The 7,464-nt window shown below is 47.1% G+C and overlaps 1 long non-coding RNA gene across 1 annotated transcript; it reads right to left on the bottom strand.

Annotated features, from left to right (window-relative positions):
* Positions 1-1,070: 1,070 nt before the first annotated feature.
* Positions 1,071-3,239, bottom strand: LOC132446576 (uncharacterized). Its single transcript, XR_009522922.1, has 2 exons — positions 2,491-3,239; positions 1,071-1,256 (listed from the first exon to the last, which is right to left on the bottom strand). It is a non-coding gene; the product is annotated as an uncharacterized LOC132446576 (long non-coding RNA).
* Between the last annotated feature and the right edge of the window lie 4,225 nt (positions 3,240-7,464).

Genomic DNA, 7,464 nt, shown 5'->3' with positions numbered 1-7,464 from the left:
CATTCCTTCCTTCTTCACTCTTAATCGTATCATTATAAAAGATTTTGTTCTCACATATTTTGGACACGTATTTAGAATTCAACAATGTTGTTTGAATCATCACAAAACAGAACTACTGTACATATGAGACATTTTGAGCCACAGTGAGAAAGATTGCACTGCCTTGTTTGCCTAGTTTGGCTCATCCTGAGACACTCATGCAGCTTCTTATAGGTCATGGAGCAACGTGCCCTTGTTCTGATGGCATTCATATGAGAAAAGCTAGACTCACACTTATCGGTTGAGCCAAACATTGTCAGAATAAGTGATGCCAGTTCCTGGTTGTGGGGTACAGATACTGGCTGGTATCACCGGCTACACACGGAAATCTGATTTGCATGCAGCCTTTATTATTTTATTTTTTGCATGCAACCTCTTGAGGGCCAGAAAAAACGACCCGCAAGAGGTCGATGGAGATGGATGAAGTTTCCCTTTAAGGCATTTCTCGAAGGCACGCCCCCTTTTTTCTTCATCTTTCGAAAATCTGAGAGTAGACCGAGTGCAGTGATGACGCTCACAACTAAATGGCTGCGCCCGTGAAGAGATTACATTTTTTTGTATTTGTACCACAAAGGTCATTTTATTGTCGATTTTAAATGCTCTTACACACTTGATTACATTGCATGGTCTTGCTGTGCGTGCAATACAATGTAAAGTTGTGATGTTAGTTTTCGGGCTGGTTTGCTAAAAAGGGTTATGTAGCTAACAATAAACAACAGCTAGACAATTTCATGCCACAATCACAAAGACGAACAGAGGGGGAAGGACCCATGGTCCTAGCGCGAGCAAACTTTGTGCAAACATATCCCTGTGATACGTTGACTAGCTTAGAGTTCTGCCCTTGTTTTTTCAAACGCATCATTTGTATATTACTGTACACCATAAAAACATTTGCTAATTACAGTAGCTCAGCATATCAAGTATTTGTACTCAACCTTTCCTCCCCAGTTGAAATGAGTGTTTATCTTACACAGTAGGCCTACTTTAGTATAACAAGACTTGGGTTAGTAAACAAATCACAACAACCGACAGGAATTTGAAGTTTTATTTCTGAAAAAATATGAACTATTTACACAAATAAAACGTGTAGTCTGCGTTTGTCAAAATAGTCACAGCTCATCTTGAGCATCTACTGTCTCCTGGTAGCCACAGTACTGCCCATCTTGTGCTCGGTAATTAGCTCTGATGGCCTGGACAACACAGGAAGCCGATACTGTCTAAGAAAGAAAGAACAACATTAGCATCAGCCTATACTGTCGGTACAGTAAGGATGTTCATAGAACCGAGTATAACAATCGCTAGGCTAATGTACAATGGCAATGTACAATGGTGGCCAGAAGGGGGAGGGTGGCTATGCAGAGTCGAGGTGGACTCTGAACAGGTGAGTCTTGAGTCTATTTCGGAAGAGAGTGAGCGACGCTGCGGTCCTGAGAATGGCAGGGAGCTCGTCCACCACTTAGGTGCAAAAACCGAGAAAAGTTGTGACTTTGCTGATCGACCTTTGCTAGCTCTTAGCGATGGCGGTACCAGACGTCCAGCTGAGGCAGTTGAGCGGAGGGATCGAGCTGGGGTGTGTGGCTTTACCAATGCTTGGAGGTAGGCAGGGGCAGTTCCATCGACTGCCTTGTATGCCAGTACCATCGTTTTAAATTTGATGCAAGCTACTACAGGGAGCCAGTGGAGGTCCCGGAAGAGGGGGGTCACATGGGAAAACTTCGGTAGGTTGAACATGAGGCGCGCTGCCGCATTCTGGATGCGCTGCAAGGGTTTAATCGCAGAGGCAGGAAGTCCAGCCAGGAGTGAGTTGCAGTAGTCGAGGCGGGAGATGACCAGTGATTGGACTAGAAGCTGAGCTGCTTCCCTTGTGAGGAAGGGCCGGATTCTGCAGATGTTGTAAAGTGCAAATCTGCAGGATCGGGCCACCGCAGTGATGTTTGCGGTGCAGCATAACTGATTGTCCAATACCACACCAAGGTTTCTGGCAGTTGGAGAAGGAGATACAGTGATGTTCTCAACGGTGACCAGTAAATCCATGTGTGGGCAATCTTTCCCTGGGATTAGGAGGAGCTCGATTTTGTTGAGGTTAAGCCTCAGGTGATGGGCAGTTGTCCAGGTGCTGCCATCCGCCAGACATTCCGATATGCACGTTGCAATCAGGGCATTATCAGATGAGGGGAAAGAGAGAAATAGCTGAGTGTCGTCAGCATAGCAGTGATAGGAAAAGCCGTGTGATGTAATTACAGAGCCCAGAGAACTGGTATGGAGGGGGAACAGAAGAGGCCCCAGTACAGAGCCTTGAGGGACACCAGTTTCAAGCGTGCAGGGTTTGGACAAGGAGCCATTCCATGTCACTTGATAGGTGCGGTTCATCAGGTAGGATGTGAACCAGGAAAGAGCAGATTCAGCGATGCCAAGTTTGGCAAGAGTGGCAAGGAGGATCTTGTGGTTCACCGTGTCAAATGCTGCAGACAGGTCGAGGAGAATGAGAACCGATGAGAGGGATGAGGCTCTGGCAGCACGGAGGGACTCAGGCACCACGAGGAGAGCCGTCTCAGTGGAGTGTGCCTTCTTGAAGCCTGAATGGTGAGGGTCAAGCAGGTTGTTAGATGAGAGACAGGAGGACAGTTGGTTAGCAATGGCACGTTCCAGTGTTTTAGAGAGTAATGAAAGAAGAGATACCGGTCTGTAGTTCTGGATGTCAGTGGTATTAAGAGTTTTTTGAGGAGAGGTTTTATTCTGGCAGTCTTGAAAGATGCTGGAACAATGCTTGAAGTGAGAGAGGAGTTGATAAGTGAGGTGAGAAATGGCAGGATGTCGCTTGAGACATCCTGGAGGAGAGAGGAGGGGATAGTGTCAAGGGGGCAGGTGGTGGCATGGTTATATGTTATTATTCTGTTGACCTCGTCAGAGGTGAGAGGGATAAATTGGGTAAAGACAGAGGAGCGGATGGGAGGAGGCAGGATGGAGGCAGGGATAAAAGAGGAGCTAATGTCCTTTACTTTCTGGGTAAAGTAGGTAACAAAGTCATCAGCAGTGAGGCAGGAAGGAGGTGGGGGTGCGGGAGGGTTGAGGAGGGACGAGAACAGGGAAAACAATTTCCTGCGGTATGCGGCGGAGGAGTTGATTTTGGTCCGGTAGAAGGCCGATTTGGTTGTTGACACAGTGGAGGTGAAATCAGAAAGAATGGAAAGATAGTGAGATAGATCGGTCCGCAGAGGATCGGACAGCCAAGGAGGAGGGGGTGAGGATCGCGCTGGTCTGGATTGGAAGGGACAGAGGGAATCCAAGGAGGAGGAGAGGGAGGATAGCAGAGTGTCTGAAGATTTCTCTGTAGATAGTAGAGCGAATCGTTCGATTGAAGGTAGTGAAGACAGAACAGGTAGTGAAGACAGAACAGTATAGGCAAACGTAGAGGGAGAGAGGGATTTGAGGTTACGGCGGGTTGTGACAATGTGGGGACTAGAGAGGAGGGGGGGAGAGGATTTCAAGGGGAGAGAAAAATCTACAAAGTGATGGTCAGACACGGGGAGCGGGGTAACGGAGAGAGCAGAGGTGCCGCAGGACCTAGTGAACATTAGGTCAAGCTGGTTCCCGGCCCTGTGTGTGGGAGGAGAAGGGGAAAGTGTTAAGTCAAACGTGGCGAAAAAGTTGGTTAGTTCAGGTAAGTGCAACTTTGGGAGGATGTTGAAGTCACCGAGGATAACGAGTGGTGTGCCATCCTCAGGAAAGCAGCTGAGGAGGGCATCCATCTCGTCGTAGAAGTCACGGAGGGGACCTGGAGGACGGTAGATAACCACAATGGAGAGCTTGATAGGAATGGTGACAATGACAGCGTGGAGTTCAAATGCAGATCTGGCCAAGTGTTCTAGTGCAGCGGTCCCCAACCACCGGTGCCGCGGCCCGTTGTCGGGCCGCGGGACATTCCTCACCGGGCCGTAGGTTAGTAGACTACGACATGAATAGAAAATAAATAAATAAATAAATTCATGCAAAATGCATGCAAACACTTAATGAACTTAATTTACTTCGCAATAATGTCACTCTTTTACATGCCATAAGTCTATATGCAGTTGTTAGATTGCATATAACATGTTTGCATTTTTGGCTAAACTTCTTTTCTGAGGCATAACTGTCTTAGGTATGTCTGTCCTGTCCTCAACACGTATTGGCTGAAGCGGCTGCGCGCGCAGCCTAAGCTCACTTCACTTGTTCAGTTCAACAGTAGTGTCACACTAAGAGCTCAGCTCAACCTGACACTCCAGGGGAGAATGACGACTGTCTTTAAACTGGCAGATAAAGTTGCTGCATTTGAAGCCAAGCTTGATTTGTGGGGATGACGAGTGGACAGGGGAGTATTCGATATGTTCCAAACATTAGTGGGGAATTTGGGAGAGACTGAGGCAGGGCCCATTCTCTCGCAGCTGGTGCGCGATCACCTTGTTGCGATTTCAAATGATTTCGAACGTTACTTCCCATCCTCCAAAGATCCACGGCGAATGAATGAGTGGATCCGCAAGCCATTTGTCAATGTCCCGAATCACTTGTCAGTGCAGGAGGAAGATCAATTGATCGAAATAGCTAATGATGGTGGTCTTAAAAGTGTCCTCATCGTCATCGTCATCCGCTTATCCGGGGTCGGGTCGCGGGGGGAGCAGCTCAAGCAGGGGGCCCCAGACTTCCCTTTCCCGGGCCACATTGACCAGCTCTGACGGGGGAATCCCGAGGAGTTCCCAGGCCAGTGTTGAGATATAATCTCTCCACCTAGTCCTGGGTCTTCCCCGAGGTCTCCTCCCCACTGGACGTGCCTGAAACACCTCCCAAGGAAGGCGCCCAGTGGGCATCCTTACCAGATGCCCGAACCACCTCAGCTGACTCCTTTCTAAGTAAAGGAGCAGCGGCTCTAATCCGAGTTCCTCACGGATGGCTGAGCTTCTCACCCCAGGGAGACGCCAGCCAGAAAACTCATCTCGGCCGCTTGTACCCGCGATCTCGTCCTTTCGGTCATCCTCACCATAGGTGAGGATAGGAACGAAGGTCGACCGGTAGATCGAGAGCTTTGCCTTGCGGCTCAGCTCTCTTTTCGTTACAACGGTGCGGTAAAGCGAACGCAATACCGCCCCCGCTGCTCCGATTCTCCGGCCAATCTCACGCTCCATAGTACCCTCACTCGCGAACAAGACCCCGAGGTACTTGAACTCCTTCACTTGGGCTAAGGACTCATTTCCTACCCGGAGTAAGCAATCCATCGGTTTCCTCCTAACATCTTTTGTCCGTAAATAAATTCATGCCCGTACGTAAAACACTAGCGACTCCTTCCGTAAATTTACGGAAGCACGGATACGAAAAACATACGTATGTGGAAACGAGGCGTCAGTCTGCGGACGTCATTCGTCCGAATAAGGAAAATAAACGGCTTTTGATGCAAGGCTTATTCAGAGGTGCTTGAACATTATCAGCCTACTACTTGTAAAAAATAATAATACCGACACTTGCAATGGACGAACAGGAACTTAAAAAACGACCTGTAAATAGGACTGAGAAGGCTTTGGAAGAAAATAAAGTTAAAGCGGTAAATGCACGAAGGCACAAGCTGTCACAGCTCACTAGCATGAATAATCAAATCCGGCAATTAATGGAAGATGATGCAAATGTCGACACTGTTAAAAATAAATTGCGCGTTGATTTTAATCATCTGCATCAAGATTTTTGCAACCACAATTCTTATTTGAAACAACTCATGGCTGAGGATGAGTTTCTGGATGATCAAAAGACTTGGTTTGATCCTAAAAATGAAGCTAATAACACCTTCTTCTGGGAAAGTGAGGAATGGATGAAGGATGTTATGAAACGCTCTGAGCAGGCTGTAGAGTGTGTCATGGAAGAGATGCAATCTGATATTAGATCTAGATCATCAAACCGCTCGACCACTAAACGCAGACAAATTGGAACTGGATCCCAATGTGGAAGCGTCTCATCCTCATCTTCCACAATCAGGATAAAGGCCGAAATGGAACGTGCATCATTGTTGGCAAAGGCTGCAGCTTTAAGAGACAAGTTGGCATTAGAAAAGGAAGAAGCGGTTTGGCATGCGGAAAAAAGATGCAGGGAAGCAGAAGAAAAGTGTCGAGAGGCTGAGTTTGAGGCTGCTATGAAGGCTAGAAAGGAAATGCAAGAAATGCAGACAGTATCGGAGATTAACTGAGATTTAAAACACTTAGACTAATTTAAGAGAGAGAGTGCAAAAGAAATCGAGGGGTCCGGAGCAAGAATTGACAAAAGACTTTATCGTGCAGAAAAACAACAACGACAACAGCCTGAGTGGGTTTGCAAAGTCACTGCTTGAACTTCGGTCCCAGCCTTACTTTATGCACACACAGGAATTTCTTTATTACAATGGAGGTTTCCTTTACCCAATGGGGTTTCCGCCTAGTCAATCTTCGTCTCAGCGTGTTATCAACCGCGCCCTGGTATGAGGTCCGCAGGGATTAGCCTTGTTAGCCAAAATGACCCAAGGCTGAAAGGTGGAGGTCAACATGACTTGACCCCGCAGTTCCCAGGACATTTCTGTGCACCTACCATCTGCTCTGAACCCAGACTCAGCAAGCATCATGTGTTTTCCACTATTTAAAATATAAAGCCTATTAATAATCATGGTTTACTATAGAATATACTCACTAATTTCTACCACAACAGCGCTCGCTGAATCAGATGCAAAAATCGAAGTTTTGCAAAAATATGAAAAAAGTGGAAATGAGCAGCGCTGAAATTGAACAAAAAGGAGAAACTAATGTGAAAACCAGCTTTCAACCACCATTGCAGTTTGTCCCATCACCACCCAAGGTTAAGCACAACATGCTGCCTGCACCACTGGGAAATGCCCCGCCTTCGCCGAACATGGATTGCAACAACGAACGTGTTTTCGATGGCTTCTGCAAAGCCATGTCTCAGCAAGCCAATGTCACAGAATAGAATACCTTGTGAAGAATCACAAAGCAGCTTTACTCCCTGATCTCACCATTTCAACATTCCAGGGTGACCCGCTTGAGTATAACACCTTCATCAGATCTATTGAACATGGAATTGAAAGCCGCACTGATGACAACCGTGATCGGCTACAATTTCTGCTGCAGTACACAAGTGGACCACCACATGAGTTGGGTAAGAGCCATATCAAGCGCCCTTGTACAGATGACGGAAACTTTAGGTGTCACAGGGGCCGGTAAGGAAGATTGCTTTCTTTCAATCATTCCGGTGTACGTTAAGGCACAAAAGGGATCCAAGGCAGTGGCGACCTACGCGTTTATGGATCCAGGTAGCTCAGCGATCTTTGCTACAGAGTCACTGATTAACCAACTGAACATGAGTGGACGCAATGCAAGCATCTCATTGAGAACAATGGGTAATGAATCTATCGTCAACACCCGC

The sequence above is a fragment of the Gadus macrocephalus genome, chromosome 18 (assembly GCF_031168955.1).
Source record: "Gadus macrocephalus chromosome 18, ASM3116895v1".
NCBI classification, from domain to species: domain Eukaryota; kingdom Metazoa; phylum Chordata; class Actinopteri; order Gadiformes; family Gadidae; genus Gadus; species Gadus macrocephalus.
The sequence above is the reverse complement of the archived record's forward strand: the minus strand, read 5'-3'. Positions and strand labels throughout refer to the sequence as shown.